This window comes from Vombatus ursinus, unplaced genomic scaffold (assembly GCF_900497805.2).
Source record: "Vombatus ursinus unplaced genomic scaffold, bare-nosed wombat genome assembly UNPS02014830.1, whole genome shotgun sequence".
In the NCBI taxonomy this organism is placed as follows: domain Eukaryota; kingdom Metazoa; phylum Chordata; class Mammalia; order Diprotodontia; family Vombatidae; genus Vombatus; species Vombatus ursinus.
Window position 1 is genome coordinate 7,324,457 of NW_020954608.1, and position 22,585 is coordinate 7,347,041.

A 22,585-nucleotide genomic window follows, 5' to 3' on the forward strand; every position below is an offset into this window, starting at 1 on the left:
TTAAGCCTCCAAGAGTTAATAAAAATATTCTGTATGACATTCAAATCCCTTCATAACCTAATACCTTCTTATCTTTCTAGTCTTCTTACACCCTACTGCCCTACATATATTCTTAGACCCAGTGACGCTGGCCTCCTGGCTGTTCTCCAGACAAAATATTCCATCTCTCAGCTCTGGACATTCTCTCTGGTTGTCTCTCATGCTTGGAATATTCTTCCTCCTCTGTTCCATCTTCTGAACTTGTAGGCTTCCTTTCAGTCCCAACTATAATCTCACCTTCTACAGGAATCCTTCCCCAATCCATCCTAATTCGAGGACCTTCCCTCTGTTAATTAGTTCCTATTTAACCTCTATATAACTTGCTTTGTATATATTTGTTTTCATTTTGTTTACCCTATTATATTGTAAGCTACTTGAGGACAAGGAACTATCTTTTGCCCCATTTTGCAAATCAGTGCTTAGCACAGGCCCTGGACCATAGTGAGCACTTAATAAATGTTTATTGGGGGCAAAGCCAAGATGGATGAGTGAAAGCAGTGACTTGCTTAAGCTCTCCCTCAAACCCCTCCAAATACCTGTAAAAATGTAAAAAACAAATTCTAAAGCAGCAGAACCCACAAAAAGACAGAGTGAAACAAATTTCCAGCCCAAGACAACCTGGAGGGTTGTTTGAAAAGGTCTATCACTCCAGGCTGGGAGAGGAACGCAGCTCAGCATGGGTGCACAGGCAAACCAGGCCTTAGCAAACTTGGAGCAGGCCTCAGAGGACTGAATCACAGGCAGCTGTGGAGGTTTCCAGACTTCTCAACCCACAATCACCAAAGACAACTTAGAAGGTCAGTAGGAAAAGTCTGTGATCACAGTGAGAGAGCAGCTCAGTCCCAGCCCCAGTTCTGGAGCAACTCCGGGGCAGCAGCTGCTTCCTGAGCTTCTGGACCACAGACTGAGGGGGAATCAAGAGGCTGATCAAAGGGGGGATAACAGGGATCTCTTTGCTGGTGCAGGATTCTCCTGCTTTGCCTGTGCTTAGATCTGGGTCACAGTTTTGGGTGGTAGTCCTAGGGCAAGGAGGAGCACTGGCATGATGAAGCTTATAGTGGAGGTGGAAAGGAAATCCTCCTCACAGTTCCAAGGCAGAAAAGAGTGCTTGTGATCACTCATAGGCCAGAGCACAGGCCAGGAAAGGAGTAAACACCTTGCCCTTGATCATAGCACCTTGGAAGAACTGAAAATTTACAAGTCCCTAGAACTATCTCTGAAAACAGGTGCACAAAACCCCTGAAGCTTGGGACAGTACATTCTGTACATCAAAAGCAGATCTCTATCTTAAAAAAGATTTTATAGCTCAAATAATTGGCTAGGACCATCAGCAAACCTTGCAAGAAGTGTCAGATCATAGAATCTTTCTTTGGTAACAAAGAAGATCAAAACATACAACCAGAAGAAGACAACAAAGTCAAAGCTCCTGCATCCAAAGCCTCCAAGAAAAATAGGAATTGGTCCCAGGCCATGGAAGAGCTCAAAAAGGATTTTGAGAAACAAGGAAGAGAAGTAGAGGAAAAACTGGGAAGAGAAATGAGAGTGATGCAAGAAAATCATGAAAAACAAGTCAACAGCTTGCTAAAGGAGACCCAAAAAATGCTGAAGAAAATAACACCTTAAAAAATAACCTAATCCAAATGGCAAAAGAGGTCCAAAAAGTCAATGAGGAGAAGAATGCCTTAAAAAGCAAAATTGGTCAAATGGAAAAGGGAGTCCAAAAGCTTACTGAAGAAAATACTTCCTCAAAAATTCAAATGGAGCATTTGGAAGCTAGTGACTTTATGAGAAATCAAGATACTGTAAAACAAAACCAAAAGAATGAAAAAATAGAAAACAATGTGAAATATCTCACTGGAAAAACAACTGACCTGGAAAATAGATCTAGGAGAGAGAATTTAAAAATTATTGGACTATCTCAAAGCCATGATCAAACAAAGAGCCTAGACATCATCTTTCAAGAAAATATCCAGGAAAACTGCCCTGATATTTTAGAACCAGAGGGTAAAATAGAAATTGAAAGAATCCACTGAACACCTCCTGAAAGAGATCCCCAAAGGAAAACTCCTAGGAATATTGTAGCCAAATTCCAGAATTCCCAGGTCAAGGAGAAAATATTGCAAGCAGCCAGAAAGAAACAATTCAAGTATTGTGGAAACACAATAAGGATAATGCAAGATTTAGCAGCTTCTACATTAAGGGATCAGAGGGCTTGGAATATGATATTCCAGAGGGCAAAGGAGATAGGATTACAACCAAGAATCACCTACCCAGCAAAACTGAGTATAATCCTTCAGGGGAAAAAAAATGGACATGTAGTGAAATAGAGGACTTTCCAGCATTCTTGATGAAAAGACCAGAGCTGAATAGAAAATTTGACTTTAAATACAAGACTCAAGAGAAGCATGAAGAGGTAAACAGGAAAGAGAAATCATAAAAGACTTATTAATGTAGAACTATTTACATTCCTGCATGGAAAGATGATATTTGTAACTCATGAGACCTTTGTCAGTATCAGGGTAGTTGGAGGGAAAAAATTGTATGTATGTATGTATGTATATATAGATAGACACATAAATAGAGGGCATAGGGTGAGTTGAAGACGAAAGGGTGATATCTGGAGAATAAAATTAAGGGGTGAGAGAGGATTAAACTGGGAGAAGGTGAATGGGGTAAATTATCTCACATAAAACAGACAAGAAGACTTTTACCATGGAGGAGAAATGGGGGAAGGTGAGAGGGAATGAGTGAATCTTATTCTCATCAGATTTAGCTTAAGGAAGGAATAACATACACACTCAATTGAGTATGGAAATCTATCTTACCCTACAGAAAAATAGGGGGGGAGAGGGACAAGACAGCAGGGGATGATAGATGGGAGGGCAGATTGGGGGAGGGGGTAATCAGAAGCAAACACTTCTAAGGAGGGTCAGGGTCAAAAGAGACAGTAGAATAAATGGGGGGGTGGGATAAGATTAAGGGAAATATATTTAGTTTTTCACAACATGACTACTATGGAAGTGTTTTGCATGACTACACATGTATAACCTGTATTGAGTTGCTTGCCTTCTCAGTGAGTATGGGTGGGGAGGGAGGAAGGAAGAAAATTTGGAACCCAAAGTTTTAAAAACAAATGTTTAAAAATTGTTTTCACATGCAACTGGGAAATGAGATATACAGGCAAAGGAGTATAGAAATCTATCCTGCCCTACAGGAAAATTGAAGAGAAAGGGGATAAGAGAAGGGGTGGGGAGATAGAAGGGAGGGCAGATTACGGGAAGGGGTATTCAGAATGCATACTGTCTTGGGGTTGGGGAAGGGACGAGATGGGGAGAAAATTTGGAAATCAAAATCTTGTGGAAGTGAATGTTGAAAACTAAAAATAAATTAACTAATAAAAAACTTTAAAAAATGTTTATTAATTGATTGATATTCATGTTTCCAACTCATACATGTTTGTTCCAAACAATGTATGCATAAATTCTCCTTATAATATACTTAACAAATAAACATCCAGCTTCTTCTTGAAAAATTCCAGTGATGGAGAATTTACTGAGGCATGAATATATTCATTCCATTTTTGAATAGTTCTCATTTTTAGGACATTCTTCCTTTAGTTGATCTATAATCTTCCTATGTATTTTCTATACACTTTCCTCATTTAATTGACCAAGTAGAAGTCTAATTCCTTTCCTACATGATAACCATTCAAAGAAGGTGAACATATCTGCCCCACCCACCCAGTCTGATTTTCATGCCTAATACATCCCCAATTCCTCCAACCTATTTCAATATGATATTGTTTCAATTCTCTTCACAAACTGGATCACTCTCCCTTGGAAATTTCCTGGGTTTTTTTTCTTTAAAAAAATTAAATAAAATAATATTAAACACATTTCCAATCTCTGAAGGAAATGGAATCATAGCATTATGAGCTAGAATGGACCTTGGATTATTCAATCCAATCTCCTTATTTTGTAGATAAGGAAAGCCAGAAAAATGAAGTCTCTTGACCAAGGTCAGATAGATGTTATTGGCAGACCTGGGGATACAATTCATATATGTATTTTATTCTTAGCACAGTGGTCTGTCCTTTATATCATAGTGTCTTTTTAATTATATGCTTTAATATTTTAACATTCATTTTTTTAAAAACTTTGAGTTCCAAATTCTCTCCCTCCAGTCTCTCCCCCACCCAGTGAGAAGGCAAACAATATACGATATCAATTATACAAATCATATTGTCTTTAAATAAAATCATCAAAATGCTACATGGAAGACAGGAAAAAGAATAATTCTTGATGTTTGCAAGTATGCTGTGTACCTATGTCCAAAGAGAATTTCAGAATTTTTCTCAGGTTCAAACATAACAATAAGGTGAAGAATTCAGTCAATCTAAGTATGCGTAACATAGGCAACAATAGTGTTGTTACTTCTGTTATCAGAGATGGTGCCTCACTAGAGGCAAGCAAAATTCACTTAAGAAATTTGGACTAAATGCAAAATAAATTACCTGGAAAGAGACCACCTGGGTTCAGACCATTTAATTGTCTCATCTGTGTTTAGATGCATGACTAAAATAGCAGGAAAGAGGAAAATAAACACACCATCTTTCTTAAATTAGCAAGAAGGAAGGTTGCCAAAGGTGAAATGATTGATCGATTTTAATTTATGAATTCTGCAGCCACTAGAAATTGTCATGGCAGAGTTCATACTTGAGCAAGCTTCAAAAATATGCAAAGCTCTGTGTTATGTTCAATGAGAAAGGCAAGCCATTCCTCTGCATACAGTACAGGGACAGTTGTGTGCAATTTTGTCTAATTATTGATTGGCTTTTCTGAGTCTTAACAGATGTTCTCTGACACTGCCTTAAATATGCACTGGCTATTTGTACAGGGAAACAGTGATGGTCAAGCACTCTAGCCTGTATGAAGGAGGTCTTTTGTACTCCACCAATATTAATCTCATATTGTTAATGGCTTCTTGAGAACTAAAGCATCTGTATGAATACATATGACAGTAGAGAAGCACAAACACACACTTGCCTTCCATACTTCCTTTTCTTTCCTACAGTCTGTTTGAACCAAGCAAAAGCAAAATCTATGCCTAGAAATTATCTCCCTCTTCACCAGATAATGGTTTTATTTCTCCATTTCTAATTTTTATTAATTTGATTTGATTTGAATCATTTCAATTTTTTAAATCATTTCTATTTGATTTATAAAGCCTTGAGAATTTTGGCTCTAGGATCTCAAGGTAAATAAATCTTTGCTAAATCCATCTGGCCCAGTAAGTCACAGTCTTAAATCCTTCTTAATGAACCCAACAAGCACTTAGGTCAAACTCATTCATCTAATTTTCATCTTCCTTCTAAACTACTGGACATTTCTCCTGATCTCTTCTAAAGCCATCACAGGTCCATGGCTAAGAATAAATTAAGCCTAGTTATACTGGTAGGACTTTAGGGCTAGAAGGAACTTTAAAGATCATCTAGGCTAATCCACTTATTTTACAGACAAGGACACAGAAACTCGAAAATCAAAGTGACTTGCCTAAGATCACTGGGATAGTGGCAGAGTTAGTATTAGAATCCAGATCACCTATTTCTTAATCCAGTGTTCTTTTTATCTCATCAAATTGTTATTAACACACAATAAAATTATGATCATTAAAAACTAGGGGCATCATTCTGTCAAATGTTAAATCAATAAAATATTTTTCATACCCAAGAAAGCCTATTTTCTTCATCCTGAATCTCTGGATGGCCTTGGGCAATGTCTATTTTTCCACCAAAAATAAAACTCAAACAAGAACACCTCTGATCATCACCATTGTCAAATAAAAAGTAACAATGCCTGAGATCTGTTTATTTCATCTGGAAGGTTATAGCTCCTTCTAGAGGCAGACTGTGATATAGTGTAATGCTGTAGATTTTTAAAGACTTCTTTCATCATAAACCATTTCACCAAGCAAAATGTATTAAAGTCATTGATGACAAATGCATAGGACCTGCTATGAAATCACATGATCATAAAATGAACCTTAGAGGCCACCTAGTTCAACTTCTCCATTTTACAGATGAAGAAACAGTCTCAGAAAATGTCACATTTACTAAGTAGGGGGAAAAAATAGGATTTTATCCTAGTTCTTCTAAATCGAAAGTCTTTCTGCTGTTTCTATTGTAAAATTGTAAAATGAAATTTTAGAAAGGACCACTCCCTCCTATGGGGAAAAGGAAGAAGCAGAGAAAAGTTGGGTCAGGGAAAAAAGGGCAAAAGAGAGGGAGGGGGAAAGGAGAGGAGAAAGAGATACTGTTGAAGTAACAAAAGGGAAAAAAAAAGAATGGAAAAGGGTTAAATTGGAAATGAAAAGTAGGGCCAAAAACATGTGATGATTCCTTAGGATAAGAAAATGTCAATCATTTTGTTTTTGTATAAAGGGATGAAAATAAGTCTTTCAGAAATAGGAAATTGATGGGAAGTTCAGTAGGGAGCACCAGCCTCGCATACTCCTTCCCTCCAAAAAAGGCTGGGAAGCAGGCAGTTTTAAGTACTAGAAAAAAAGACCAAAGGCCAAGGAGATTTCAAGGCTTAGTGGCAAGATCAACTAAGGGTCACACAGAAAAAAAAACAAACAGTGATTAAAAATAAATTTGTATCAGGGAATGTTTGGCTAGGTCATAGTTGCTTTAGGATAAGATTTCTTTGGTGTGTACAGTAATCACTCCAATGTTCATGCATTTTTAAAAAAATGTATATGTTTAAATACATATATTTTTTATGTTATGTTATATGAATACATATGGTATATGTTTAAATACATATATTTAAAAATATATGTATCATATACACATATATTGTATGTATGTATAAATATATTGTCTTTAGGAATAAATTAGAAATAGTCATTAGGAATTTAATTAATACAAGAGTCAGGAATATTCAAATATTCGGCTGGCAGCAGAAAACCGAAGAGTGTCATAGCCTTAGAGCCAGAAAAAATGTTACAGGTCGTCTAGTCCAATGGTCCTATCATTTCATAGATGAGAAACTGTGGCCCTGGGAGTTTAACTGATAAACAAGCTTACACATGTAGTAAGTAACAGAGTTATAATTTGAAGCCAAGCTCGTTCTGGCCAGCCCAAGCCCTCAGTGGAAAAGACAGTGCTTAGGGAGTGAGGACAATGTCAGGCAGGCTGCAGGCAGATTTAAGGATCCAGTGTTGTCCTCCTTTCTAACTGCCATAAAAAAGAATCCAAACATTTACTTCAGGGAAAGCTCATATGCTTTTCTAGCTAGCAAATGGCACCAGTAGTGAGAAGTGCCCATCAAAAAAAAAAAAGGCTTTTTTTTTCTCAAACATATAGATTATATTTCTAAATAATTTGTTTACATTCCACTGTTTATTTTTTAAACAAAAATTCATAATCATAGAATATTTTATGGTCATAGTAATATCATGGCATAGTAGAGAGAGGACTAGCTATGAATGGAGAAGAATTGGAGCTCTACCTCTGACACATAGGGCTATGTGATTCGAGACAAGCCATTTGCTTAAATAGCTTTTGCTCTCAGTGCCCTCAAGCAACTCTCTAAAGATCACAGGTTGAAGCTCAGGTGGAAATCTGCATTAGTAAAGGGAATTTTGTCAATGGGAGTTCCCTTTATCAAGGAAATCCCCAATCTGGTTTTAAAAAAATACATAAGGAAGAAATATTTCCCTCACTCCATTCCTATGCATCAAACAGTACTATGCAAATATTGCAGGGAAGGAAATCAGACCTTAGAAAGAATACATTATTATTATTAAATTTATATAGTGCTTTGTTTACAAGGGCAGCTTGGTGGCATAGTAGCACACTAGGCCTGGAGTCAGTAAGGTTCATCTTCATAAATTCAGATATGGTCTCAGATACTTACTAGTGGTGTGATCCTGGACAAGCCACTTAGCTGTGTTTGCCTCAGTTTCCTCATCTGTAAAATGGCTAGAGAAGAAAATGGCAAACCACTCCAATATTTTGGCTAAGAAAACCCCAAATGGGATCACAAAGAGTTGGACATGACTGAAAACAACTGAACAAGGTTTACAAAAAACTTTACACGTATTATGTCATGTTATTATCATCAGGAAGGTGGGTGCTTTTATTAAACCCATTTTACAGATGGGTTATCAGATCTAGGATTTCATCCCGTTACTCTTTCCATTCTATCACACTCTCCTAGCAATCTAAACAAAGCTCCACAGTCTTCTAAATGACTTCGTGTACATTACTCTAAAAAAAATGGAAGTTCTCTTTTGATAAAGAAAGCTGTGGAAAACCTCTATTTTAAGGTGTTTTTAATTGGACCAATTTTATAATAGTAGCCAAGCCAACTATTCCACTCCTCACATCGGAATATAAATGGAATTCCCTTATTTTTCCATTTACTGGGCTTGAAAGGCTTACAAGTTAATACTGTTTGTTGTAAAAGCATGAAAACTTGATCTAGAGGTTTGGCTGGTATTGGAACAAGATATTAATGAGCTATCAGGGAGCAAGTAAGGTAGAATATGCTTTTCAAAAGAAAATGCCATGCATATAAATAGCATGATATCAAAGGCCTCCACAATTTGTTTCTTTGGAAAGTGATATATCCAGTTTTTTTCATGATTGAATTTTAAATCTTCAGAGCAGATGAAAAGTCTTAGTCATTAAAAATAAAGTTTTATATTTAGATTAGAGATATTTTCTTATTTCAAAATTTTTAAAAGTCGTTCTATTCCAGATAGTCTGTTATTTTTGCTGACCAATTTAAACTATTAATCATATTTTTGTACTTTATATAGTGCGATTCATCATACCAAAATGATACATAATCAAGTCTTATCAAAGACAAACATCTGGTTTCTCAGATGCCTGATTTTAAAAATATTAAATATACCATCCTGGGTTAGATAATCCAATATTCATTCTCTGAAATTAACACCAATGGATGTGTTTTCAGGAGAATATGGAGCTGTGACTTTCCTTGATGTAGGCAATACATAGTGGGAAAACTTTCAACCAGCCCAGATGAGCAAATGTTCTATAACATATTCTTAGAGAGTTGCCTGGAACACTCAGAGATTAAGTGACTTTCCTAGGATAACACAGAAAACATATTTTGGGGTCAGGACTTGAACCTGGGTCTTCCTAACTCTCAGATTAACATTCTATCCACTAAACTATGCTCTATTATGTCCTCCTCAAAAAAGATACATCCTAAGTTCTTTAATAAGCATCCAGACTTTTGCCTGTGTGTCTTTTCCTTTGCTTCCAGTCTTTGAATAAATTTTCTACCTCACGGGGAAAAAATTCTCCCAATTCCATGGTAAGGGATATGTAGTATGTAAGTGGTGTGTATGCATGTGTGCACGTATGTATGCATGTGTATGTTGTGTCAGTGTCTGCGTATTGTGTAATATATACTATGTATGTGTATATAGTATGTCTATATGTGGTGTATGTGTGTGTTCTAGATCCTTAAAAGCAGGGATTACTTTTTTAACCTTTCTTTGCATCCCCAGAACTCAGTACAGGTTTTTGCACGTAGTAGAAACTCAATGCATATTCACTGACTGATGGACTTACTGAAAACAAAATTTACAACAAAAAAACAAACAACACCAAGTCTTTGGGATGGCTTTTTTAAAATCTTGGTAACATTTTCCCTAATTTCCCCTTAATCCACAAGATTTTTGCTCTCTATAATCCTTATAGATTAGTAACAAAGGAGAATTAGCTTCAGGTTTCAAAGGCAAGAAAGTAGCATACTTCAGTACATCAAGGAACTATGGATTCTCTTCACCCACTTACACTGCAATTCCTCCAAAATTTGGCAGATAGTCTTTAAGAGTTTCATCTTTAAGATGAAAAACTCATCACCTGGAGACTCTCTAAACTTGGCTAGACTGATCTTCAGTCAAGACAAGTGCCATCTATCAATGAGGCCCACATGGGAAGACTTTTCAGATTGGTAGTACCTGCCTGAGTTTCTGTTCTTTTGGCTTAGAAATCTCAGAATTCTTTCTGAAATCCAAATCTAGAATTCATATACACATAAACACAAATGCACACAATTGTATGTTTGTGTGTGTATATTTATGTGTATATATACACACATAGTATGTATATATCTATATATATTTGTAATATATACACATATGTGTATATATGTATACATATGCACACATATAAGTATGTATATATATATACATATATATATATGAAAACAATGTCAGAAGGAAACTAATAGTAATGAGGAGTTGCTGACAGACCTTCTACAGAAAGTAGAATTTGAGCTGAATCTTAAAGGAAGCTAAGAATAGCAAGAAATGAAAGTGAAGAGAGAAAGGGGAGCATTCCCAGCCCGGAGGAGAGCAAGTGCAAAGACTTGGAGTTGGGAGATGCTTCTGTGGCTAGGGGAAGGAAGCCCCATATGGTACCTTCCAATTTTCATCAATTATTCTTGCTAACTAGGAGCCAGTCCCAGTTGTTTCTATCTACTGAAGGAGTACAAGTTACATCTCCATTTTGGCATTCTGCTTCAAAGCCTTGATTGCCCTACCCTCGTTATATCTCTAGTTGACACTTATCTGGAATTATATATCCAGTTCTCTCTGCATAGTAATTCATGTTCCTTCCACATCTGCTACTGCAGATTTAGGAATGTATTTTTCAATTTCCACTTAAGACTATAATTTCCTATCATATCTCAGTCTCCCTTGATAGAAATGTATATAAAGTACATGAAAAATTAATGTCTGTCTTCAGATTTAAAAAAAGGAAATAATAAAGCTGCTTTTAGTGCTTTTTGAAATAAAATTATGAGAGAAGAAACTTTCTGTCTCTATGGATAGATCAGACTTGGTCTTAGCTGCTTCTCACCCCCTTGCACATCATTCATTCTCATTAACAAAAAAAAAAAAAAGAGAACGTTGTTTCATGGCTGAGTGTGGAGTTTGGTCTAATGTGCCTTCCAATTTGACTGAGTTCTACCCAATGCTCCTAGTTCTGCCTCCTAGAACAAAGCAGAACAAGTCTAATTATTTTATTTTTCTCCATGTAAGAGTCTTTCAAATAACTGAAGACAGAGCTATGTCATCACCTTCAACCAATTCTTGTCGATCATAACGCAGTACTCCAGACATGGTCTGTCTAGGGTCTCAGAAACAGTAGAACCATCATTTTGCTGGTGCTCAACACTCTCTTTCTATTAGTTTAGCTTAAATTTTTGATATCTTCACCATCACCTCCTTGCTTTTAATGTCAGATTGTTGGCTCAGCATCTCATACATCAGGACCTTCCTGCAATTCCCATTCTTTAACCTTCATGCTAGATGCTCCCATTTCTATAAGTTTCCTTTGAGGAAGAAGGAGGGATGAGGTTATATCAGGGACAGCTAAGAAAGCCTTGCCCAACATCACTAAAGCTCCATCTGAATGAAAAGAAAATTGGAATTTAAGTGTGTATGCTTCTAAGCGAATTTAACAACATTCATGTTCATGCAGGCTTGCAATCTGTCACTTTAGATATCAGAAATTAGAGTGATGGAGTTACCATCATAAGTTTATGTTTGTGACCCAGTGAAGGTATCTGAACTCACAGCTCAGAAATTAAAGGCCACACTTTGCATATTTGACATCTTACATTTCTAAAACATTTGTTTAGTCCCATTTTAATGATGAATGTTCAGAGGTGCCTAGTTATAGCAATTCACTATGCAGGTGACTTTTTTTCTAAACCTATTTACATGGCTAGTAAATAATTAGGTGCACTCAGCAAGAAAATGATTGCTTGAGCCCATTTGCTTTGCTACTGCAAAATAGGAGTCTATAACTTCATGAAATTTTAAAAAAACATAGATATTGATATATATTGAACCAAAACATAACTTTAGTCATTTGTAATTATCCATTTTAGTATATAATCATGTGCATAGAGGCTTGGAATTCAGAATTATTTTTTTTCTTTAGGCAATAGTAGAAAAGTATTTTCTGTATTACTCCTGAAACCAGGAGTCAGTAGAGATTAGAGAAGGTCCATTTAAAAGCGTTTCTCATGTGCAAATATTACAAGCAATTTCAGCCTCTATAATTAACAATGCCTATTATCTGAAAAGTTATTCTCTATGAGTCAATTTTATTTAAGTTACTTTCCTGGTTTCCTGTCTAATCATGCTTTTTAAAAATGACCCTCAAAGATGTTTCCTGATCTCAAAGGAACAGGAGCTCATTTTATCCGTTCTCACTGGTGTAGGACAATTAGCACATATTCTAGGAAGTACGTTATATGTTTCACTGTGATTATTAGAAAACTGTCAAGGGATTCCAGCTGAGCTCTGAGAAAAGGTAGGCCATGAACTAAAGTAAAATAGTCTTTCTAAAGCATGCTGTCATTGTCAAAGATCAACTGGATTAAACTGAGGTACAATTTTTCAAATACCTCTAGCCCAGGAAATGGAGGACAAGTCAAGTTAAAATTGTGTATATTTTTACATAGCCTATTCCTTCATATTCTGGTTTGAATTAAGACACATAAAATGTCTGCAGGAAAAGTGGGTAAATTTTAAGAGAGACAAAAAAGTTCCTTTAAAAACAGTATACATTGTCTTTGTTATTTTTTAATTGCTTAATCATCTGTGACTTCATTCATAACCTAAACTACTTCAATTGAGCTTTTCCAGTAAAAATGGATTTTTTTTTTTTTTTTTTTTACAATTCACCTTTCAGGGGCAGCTAGGTGGCGCAGTGGATGGAGCACCGGCCCTGAAGTCAGGAGGACCTGAGTTCAAATCTGGCCTCAGACCAAGCACTTGACACTTACTAGCTGTGTGACCCTGGGCAAGTCACTTAACCCCAATTGCCTCTTTGTCTCTTGGTGGTTCTCCCTCTTTGTCTTACCATTTTCTATGGTCCCTCACTTCTAAGTGTTACTCTTCTAAGCTTTTTATTTATCTATCTATCTATTTATTTATTTATTTTAATTTATTTTTTTATTTTTTTAGGCAATTTGACTTTTATCCACCAACTTCAGCAAACTCCATTTAGTTCAACTTAATAATCAGTTATTAAGAACTCATTATATGCAAGATCTTCTCCTAGGCATTGAAGATAGAGAAACAAAATTTCCATCAGATCCTGCCCTCATGGAATTTACAATCTACTGGGAGGAAGTAACTGAGATAAGTAAATATGAATGTATACAAAGTGATTTTTTGAGTAGCAGTGGGTCACAGACTTTAGAATTAGACTATGCCTGCAAAATCACAAACCAGACAGTTGGAAAAAGGAAAAATTCTTTCTACATAACAAATAGTTTGACTTATTTTTTGATTTACACTATATGGCCTGATTGTTCTGGTGTCATATTAAAAAAAAGTTATAGCCATCCTCTCTCTACTTCTGTCTTGTTTGGTTCCAAATTGCTCATATGTCAGAAACCCTATGCAGATTATTGTCCTTATATTTGTATCTTGCCTACAGACTATAATTCGCTGCTTCTGTAATGCCTGGCATGTCAGTGTTCAAAGTTAAATCACAATATCTAGATTAGACTACAAGTGAGTACAATGCCTGTAGTTGTCCTTATCTTGTATTCATTTTAGAATGTGATAAGTATACAAAATTGAAAAAATACAAAACAGGTGACTAAACCAAAGAAAATTATGTGGTGTATATAACTACAAACAAGTAAAATAATCTTTATACTAGTTGATGGCATTTTAGAATCCTAGAAAGTTGAATTTCTAATACTACTGCAATATTTCAATTTCTTTCAGATACTACTACACACAAAATTGAGGGCTTTTTAACGTATTTCATCCATAAGGATTAAAACTTTATTCAGTGCTAAGTACTAAACTTAACAACTATCTAACAACATTCTTAATTCAATTTGCAAGACATTAAGGAGTGGGAAGAGACGATAAGAGAAAAAAATTTAGAAGAGAAAGGTGAGAAAAAATGTAGTCCAGTTGTGCCTAGTAAATGGCTGCTGGACATCTCCCCATGGATGCCTCATAGATATCTCAAACTCAACACGTCTGAAACAGAATTCATTATAAATTTCCCAAAACCTCTCCTCCAAATTTCCCTGTTTCTTCTGAAGAGACCACCAACCTTCAAATCACTTGGATTCCCAACCTCAGAAAGCCTTTACTCTTCCTTCTTACCTCATATCCTATCAGTGATTATCTTGTCTATTAAACCTCACCAATATTTATAGTATCTATCTCTTCCTCTCCATTAACACACCCTCTATTCTACCTTAGATTTTTATTACCTCTCAACTAGACTATTATAGTTGCCTCCCAATTGTAATCCTGTAACACAGACCTGACCAGATCATTCCCCTATTCAAAATTCTTCAGGGTGTCCTATTGCCTCTAAGATAAAATGTAAAATTCTCAGCCTGGCATTTAAAGCCCTCTACAAAATAGCTTCCTTTGATCTTTCCAGTCTTTTGTCATGTTATGCTCTCTCTCAAGCACTATCCAACCCATTCACTTACCTAAAAGCCATTCTCTAATAATACCCTTCTATCTCTAACCTGCCTTCCTCTGTGTAGGTGTTCTTCCATGTCTAGAACACGTTATCCTTGACTCCACCTCTTAAAATCCTTGCCTTTCTTCACAATGCAACCAGGGCCTTCTCTGATTTTTCCACTTATAATTATTGTGTATATATGTTGCATCTATATAATACCTATGTATAGATTTTCTTCCACTACTGGAATATATGCTCCCTGAATGCATGGTTTTTTTCTTCGTATCTTCAGCACCTAGTTCAGTCTTACGTAAATTAGGTGCTTAATAAATGTTTGTTGCATTTAACTAACTTGAAAATATACAGTAAATGTAGAGGAAAAAAATTTCAGGATAATAAGTGAAAAAGAAGAACATTATGGGTTTCAGAAAATATGTTGGTTAAACATTAAAACTCAGACAACAAAGAAAAATTAGAACAGAAAACAAATTATAAAAAAGCTCTAATTCATTCAATTAAATACTGATATCTTTAAAATCTATTATGTCATCTATGTGGTTATCCCCTTTATTGACACAAACCTCAACCCTTCTTCAACTAAGCAGTTTCATGAGTTTGCTTTGGCATAATAAAAATAATAATGATGATAATAATTAACAATAATAAATCCATCACCCAGATAGAAGGTTGACCTTTTGGTAGTAGGCCTCTCTGAATGTAGTAAAGGACAATTCTCTTAAAATAAAGGTGGTATTTGTCTGTCCCCACACATGAAGTCTTTCAAGCTTAATAGGATCTATTTGAATTTCTGACCTTAAGACATTATCTTTGAGAATTCAGGCTAACCTACTGTGTCATTGTCCATTCTTCCATTAATTTGAATGTCTTTGTAAATGACAAGAATTTTAGTGATAAAAATAAAGAGGGACAGAGTAGAAAGAAGTAACTACTGCAAGGTTAAAAAAAATTAAGAATAGGAAATGAGCAAAAGGTAGATGCAAGGACATCATTTCTGTTGATGTCATTTCTTGAGGCCTTTCCTCAGCTGTTCTTCTCTTAGCCCAATCACTTTTGGTTGTTTTTGTTTTTGTGGTTGTTGTTTGGTTGGTTGGTTTTTACTACTATCCTTTCTTGACTAAGATAGAGGGAAGCCATTCTGTAAACCTCCAGGAACTTGGGCTCTATCCATTCAACTAAGTTGTGGCCCATGAACATATGTTTGCTTTGCCTTTTGGCATGTATTTTTCCCCTCCTTTTAGATGGAATATTGAAGATGGCTGTAACCTTGTGAGCTTTGCAAGGTCTGAGAAGTAGAGGACCAGTAATGGGAATCCATGAAGCTATGTGGCGTAGTACATAAAGCACTGGTCCTAGAGTAAAGAAGACAAAGTTTAAATCTGGCTTCAGATTTTACTGGCTATGAGACCCTGAGCAAGTCACTTAACCTGTCTGCCTCAGTTTCTTCAACTCTAAAGTGGGGATCATAACATTACCTATCTCATAGGATTGTTGTGAGGATCAAATGAGATATTTGTAAAACGTGATTAACACAGTGTCTGGCACATAATAGGTGCTACATAAATGCTAGCTATTATTAATATCTTCTAGAATATTGCTTGTAATCAAAGTCAAGCTCACTTTTATATTAATCTATTAAAAATTCCATAAATTAGAATCTATTTTGTGAACTTTTTGAAATACATAGACAAAGGCAAGAAAGATTTTGCCTTTAAAGAGCTTAAAGATGGTGGTAACCAAAACTACACATTTGGATGCACGTATGATACACATAGATAAAATTTGGTAACATTACAGGGGATTAAACCAGTAGTTTTGGGGGACCAGAAAAAGTCTCCCAAAAAAGTGGCACTTGAGAAGAATCTTAACAGAAATTCCAAAAAGCAGAGAGGAAGAGAGACACCATTCCTGGCATCATCTTCTGCAGGGTATGGAACTTGGTTACAGTAAGGCGGGGCATAAGATGCACAGTCACTTGCAGCAATTGTCCACCAGAGACATACATTCCCTAGGTACTTTCTCAGCAGGAATGGGGAAAGACCTTGGCAGTAAAAAGAATGCAGCTGCCTCAGACATTGTGGCTTTGGGTATGTCCCCATACTTCATGTTATCCAGAACTCAGCATTTCTTATTAAACTGATAATCTTCTGCTACCTGAGTTCAGCTGCTCATCACGAGACTAATCTGAGATGAGAGCTTGTGACAAAATTGAGTAAATCTTGTTTAACTAATGAGGACTTGAATTAGAAACATGTTTGTGCAAGTAAAGAAAAGATATATACAAGAGATGTTACAGATACAACACCAGATTGAATATATAGGGTGAGTGAGACTGAGGAGTGGTGGATAACACTAAAGTTGTGAACCCAGATGACTGGAAGGATGCTAAAAGGAAATCTTGGAAAAAGAATCTGTTTCAGGGAACTGATAACATGATCCCTTTGGACATGTTGAGTTTGAGTTGGCTATGGGGGATCCAGTTTGAAATATTCAGTAGGCAGTTTAAGCTGTGAGACTGGAGCTCAGGAGGTAGGTAAAAATTGAATTTAATGATCTGGGAAACATCTGCATATAGATGTAAACAGAATCATGGGAGCTGATGAGGGCACCAAAAGAGAGAAAAGGACTTGTGATAGAACTTTGGGGGTACACTCAACAGTTAGTGAGTCTACAGGTTCTCCCACTTTGAAAACTGGGACACTGGCCCTTCTTCAGTCCTTTTCCATTCTCCACAATCATTTAAAGATTACTGATGGCATATCTCTCCAACCTACCCCAATAGCTAATGGACTCCTATTTATTTTCAATTTTAAATATATTTATTTTGTATTTACGTAGTTTTAAAATAAATCTATTCTGATAACCTTATTAAATGCACATTTTGTCTCTCCTAATAGAATGTAAACTCCTTGAAAGTAGATATTCTTTCAACTTTGGCATCTGTTGCTCTGATAACAAGCACAGAAACCGGCACATTATAAACGTTTCTTGATTAATATATTATTTGATTCAATGATTTCTCCAAATCCATTATTTTTGGGTTTTTTTTCCATCCCAAAGACTGAAAAGAGGGAGAACTGAGAAACCCAAAAGCATGTGCATGCCTAAAAACAGGCAAATATAAATTTCCCCCAAAGCGCTATCAAATCACCTTTATTCTTGATCAGTAGCAAAAATTGTGTAAGCCACTTATTGTGTATGTTGGGGACAGAAGGTTGATGCTGCCCAAGAAATTTCAAATGATTAAAAGAATACCTTTTAGGCTATTTGAAGTTTATACAGCATTTTCCCCCTAAAGACCTCACCATATCCCTTGAGATAGCTAGATGATAATTATCCTCTTTTTTACACTGAGAGAGATTAATGTTCATGCCCCTAAACACTCAATGAGTCAGCAAGAAAGCCAGGAACAATACATTAGCTTCTCAATCCCAGGACATATTTCTTCTATTTAGTTGCTCTTTAGCTCAATTCTTTTCTTCATATTTAATACACCACAGTAACTACACCTCTCAAAAAAGTCTAGCTATAAATCTACAACAGAAGGTTATGATCCCACAGTCATTTCAAAAATGAAACCATTCCCTTTGTTTCATTACAAAGTAGTTTGTAATACAGTGAGCAAACTGCTGGATTTGAAAGCAGAGGATCTGTGATCAAATTTTACCTCTGATATTAACTACCTGTATAACATTAGGCAAAGCACAACCTCCATGGGCCTCAGTTTCCTCATCTACAAAATAGGGGATGTAAGTCTGGATGGCCTATGAGGGCCCTCCTAATTTTGAATCAGTGATCCTATACTCCTGTGACCTTCCTAGGCATGTACTTTTGAGCAAGTCATCTTAATTTTGCTCAGTTTAAGTTCCTCATTTCTAAGATGGAGATAAGTCAAGGCAACAAACATTTATTAAGCATCTACTAGGCGGCAAGCCTTGGGGAGATAAAAAAAAAGAGACAAGTCACTGCTCTCAAGGACCTCAAATTCTAATGCTACCTAGCTAGGTAGCATAGTGCCTACTACTTAGCCACTGGGCTAAGTGCTTTACAAATATTATCTCACTGGATCCTCACAACCCTGAGAGGCAGGTGCTATTATTATCCCCATTTAACAGTTGAGAAAATTGAGGAAAAGAGAAGTTGAATGGCTTTTCCCAGGGCCATAATTAGTAAGTCACTGCCTCTGGATTTGAATTGGATTACAGCTCCAGTGCTCTAACCAATGTGCCACCTAGCTGCCCTGATGGAGGAAAACAACACGAAAAAGAAAAATGTGCACACAAGGTACACTCAGGATAAACTGGGGACAATTTTGGAGGGAAAGTAATAAGTTTAAGGAGGCTAAGAAAGGTTTGTTACAGAAGGTAGGACATTAGTTTAAAGGAAAACAAGGAAACAGGAGATGGAGGTGAGGACAGACAATAAAAATCCCTGCGGTCTGGAGAAGGACGAACAGCAAGGAGACCACACTTACTGAATGGGATTGCTGAGGTCATGTCGGGGTTGGGGAAGGAAGAGACTGGGGGTGATTAAAGTGTAAGATGACTGGAAAGGTAGGAAAGGGCCGGGTTATAGAGGGTTTTCACAACCAATCGGACGATTTTACATTTCATTCTGAAGGGAGTCATTAGATTTCATTGAAGTGGGACAAGGGGACGGGTGTCGGGGTGGGGAGAGGCGAAAAGTCAGTTTGTAACTGATTGGAGGATGGACTAAATGAGAAGGCAATTGAGGCATGAAGAGTGAGCAGAAACTATGGCAACACTCTAGGTGTGAGGTGAGGAAGGCCTGCGCCAGAATGGTGGCAGTGTCAGAGAAGAGAAGGGAATGTACATATGTGTATGTGTGTGTATACACACATATATATGGGTACACACACAGACATACACATATATAGATATATATAGAGATATATATATAGATAGATATATATATATCTATATATATGAAATTATGAAAGTAAAATTGCCAGGGCTTGGCAGCAGACTGGATATAGGGGTAAGGGAGAATGTGGAGAGTTGAGGATGATAACTAGGTTGTGAGCCTGAATGAATGACTGGGAGGACAGTGTTGCCCTCGACAGTCATAAGGAAGTTCTGAAGAGGGGAGGGTTTGGGAGAAGAAAGGTAATGAATTTAGCTTTGAACATGTTGAGTTTAAGATATCTATGGAACATCCAGTTCAAGATGTCTGTTGGGCAGCCGGAGAAGAAAAACTGGAGATCAGAAGAGAGGTTAGGGCTAGAAAAATAGATCTGAGAATCACATGCATAGAGATGTTAATTGAATCCATGAACGCTGATGAAATCACAAAGTGAAATAATATAGAGGAAGAAGAGCTAAAGGCCCAGGGCAGAGCCTTGGGGGACCCCGATGGCTAGTATGTGAGATCTGAATTGAGACTCAATAAAGGTAGGAGGAGAACCTGGAGATGAGAGAGTACAAAGTAGAAGAGGTTTATTAACAGTGTCAAAATCTGCAAAGGTCAAAAAAGGATGACAGCTGAGCAAAGGCCATCAGAACACACCATCTTTTTTTTCCCCAATTTATTTATTTATTTATTTACTTACTTATTTTTGGTGAGACCATTGGGGTTAAGTGACTTGCCCAGGGTCACACAGATAGTGAGTGTTATGTGTCTGAGGTCACATTTGAACTCGGGTCCTCCTGACTCCAGGGCATAATTAGTAAGTGACTGGCCCTGGATTTGAATTGGATTACAGCTCCAATGCTCTAACCAATGTGCCACCTAGCTGCCCCCAAACACATTATCTTTGTTGACTGTCACATCATGCTACTAACTCATAGTGTGTCATGAATGGCCCACATCCTTTTAAAAAATAAAACAGGTCCTTCATAATGTATTTTATGCTACTTCTTGAACACAAGTCACCTCTGTTAATGTAATGCAGCCTATAAACAAACTCCCAGTATGTGGCTTACTATTGATCTTCAGCTCTTCAGCAAACGCAATTCATCTGAGATGATTCTGTTAATATATATGCAGCCATATGACATCATTAAGGACAACGTTAGCATTAAATTGGCATTTAAGTGGGCTTTTCCATTTCTAGATAGTAAAGTATCATTATAAGCGTTGCATAATTTCCCAAATCCATTCTAGCCCATCTTGCCCTCCTATTCCTCCTGCATCTGAAATACCTAAGATGTATATGTACCAAAAAGACAATCCAATAAGTTGTCCTTCAAATGGTACATTATAATTTGGACAATATGTATGTTTTATCTACTTTTGTTTTCTTTTTTGAATAACAATAGATATCATTGAAGCAACTTAATAGTGTCCTAGGTCTTTAAAAATTAGTACAATATCATCTGAAAAAAGAAATTTCAATAGGGAAACCTATTTGGATAACATGTTGAATGTATTCCATAACACTGGAGAATACCTTTGATCAGTGTATTTTATGCCTCATTTAATTTTAGGAGGATGTGGTTGATGAACAAATTTATCTACAATCAAATTTGTCATTTTTATGATTTTAACATGTGTAGGAGGCACCTTGTTTGAAAATGCCTCGTATGTAATTGTGTATGTATGTATATATGTATGCATGTATGCAAGCATGCATGCACATAGAGAGAAAAAGATGTGGAGGGTTAGAGTGAAAGGTAGATGTAGAGATAAAAATAGCTAGATATTTGGAAAGATGAATAGACAGATAAACCTAGAAACAGAAAGGTACATGGATATGTAGATAAAGGGATGAATGGATGGGGATGCCAGTAAATATGTTATTGATGCTCTTTTTTCATATTTATTACTACCCACCATTCCTGCCGTACCCATACTAGAAACCCTCCCTTTAAAAATATATATGGTCAAACAAATCAACCATTATAATATTTGAAGAAATTCACCTGAGATTACAGTTTTACTTTCATATCATTATAACAAACAGCTAATGTCAAGCCAGTTGATGACTGTCAGTGCCTGTGGAACAGTTAGCTTTTCGCTACAGTTTATGTGTCTTCATCTTGTACAAGGAATATCATCCTTTAGAACAGTAATGACAGATTTATGTATGTATATATATATAATATTTTATAGTTTAGAAAGAATTTTACAGAGAATGACTCATGTGAGATCACTAGTATACCTACTAATAGTCTTTCACAGACAAGGATACTGAGGTTCTAAGAAATTAAATGATTTGCATGAGGTCACCCAGCTCCCAAGCAAACCAGGCAGGACTAGAATCTAGTTTTTCTGCCTCTGAGAATAATGTTGCTTCCATTATATTAAGTTACCTTTCTTCACGAAGCAACCCTTTTCCACACTAAATTTCTCATGTTTTGATCCCTCACTGCCAATATTGCTTCATAATGTAAAAAAGGCCTCAAAGCCTTGACTTGAATGGTGGCCAAACTCAAAGGTACACAGTGCTAAGTTTGATTTCAAGTCTACAAAATCAAAAGTTTTTTTTTTTTATTCCATCTCAGCCCCAGGTCCTGCATTTTGCTTCATAATAGAGAATGCCAACTGTCACTAGAGCTCTGCTTTTTACCTTTTCAGTCATTTTAAAAGATGTTGTAAGGATTTAATATGTGTGATGATAAAGTAACAAAGCTGGCTTTCTAACAGACATACCAGAATATGTACATCCAAATCAGTGTTCAACATTGCCCCATTGAGAGGCAATGTCTATTCAGATTAGACTGCTTTTGCTCAAAACAATTTGGAAATACTCCTTGTGAAACCTTCTATGTAACCAGTTTATGAGACAAACAATAAACCAGTCTTACTACTTTAAGTCACAGGACAATCTTCTGGTATATCATACTTCAATATTTCAGTGAATTTTTGGTATCTTCAATGTTAATAGTACCCCCTTCGAGAACAGATTGCAATCTACCCAGATGGCTTCCTCCCAATAATTCTTATTCATATTCTAGATGTCTTTCTTAAGGTATGTTTCACATTTCCTAGGTATGAGTCCACCTCCCTTTCTATTATATATTTCTTAAACAACACACATTATATTCCTTTTCGCATGCAGTT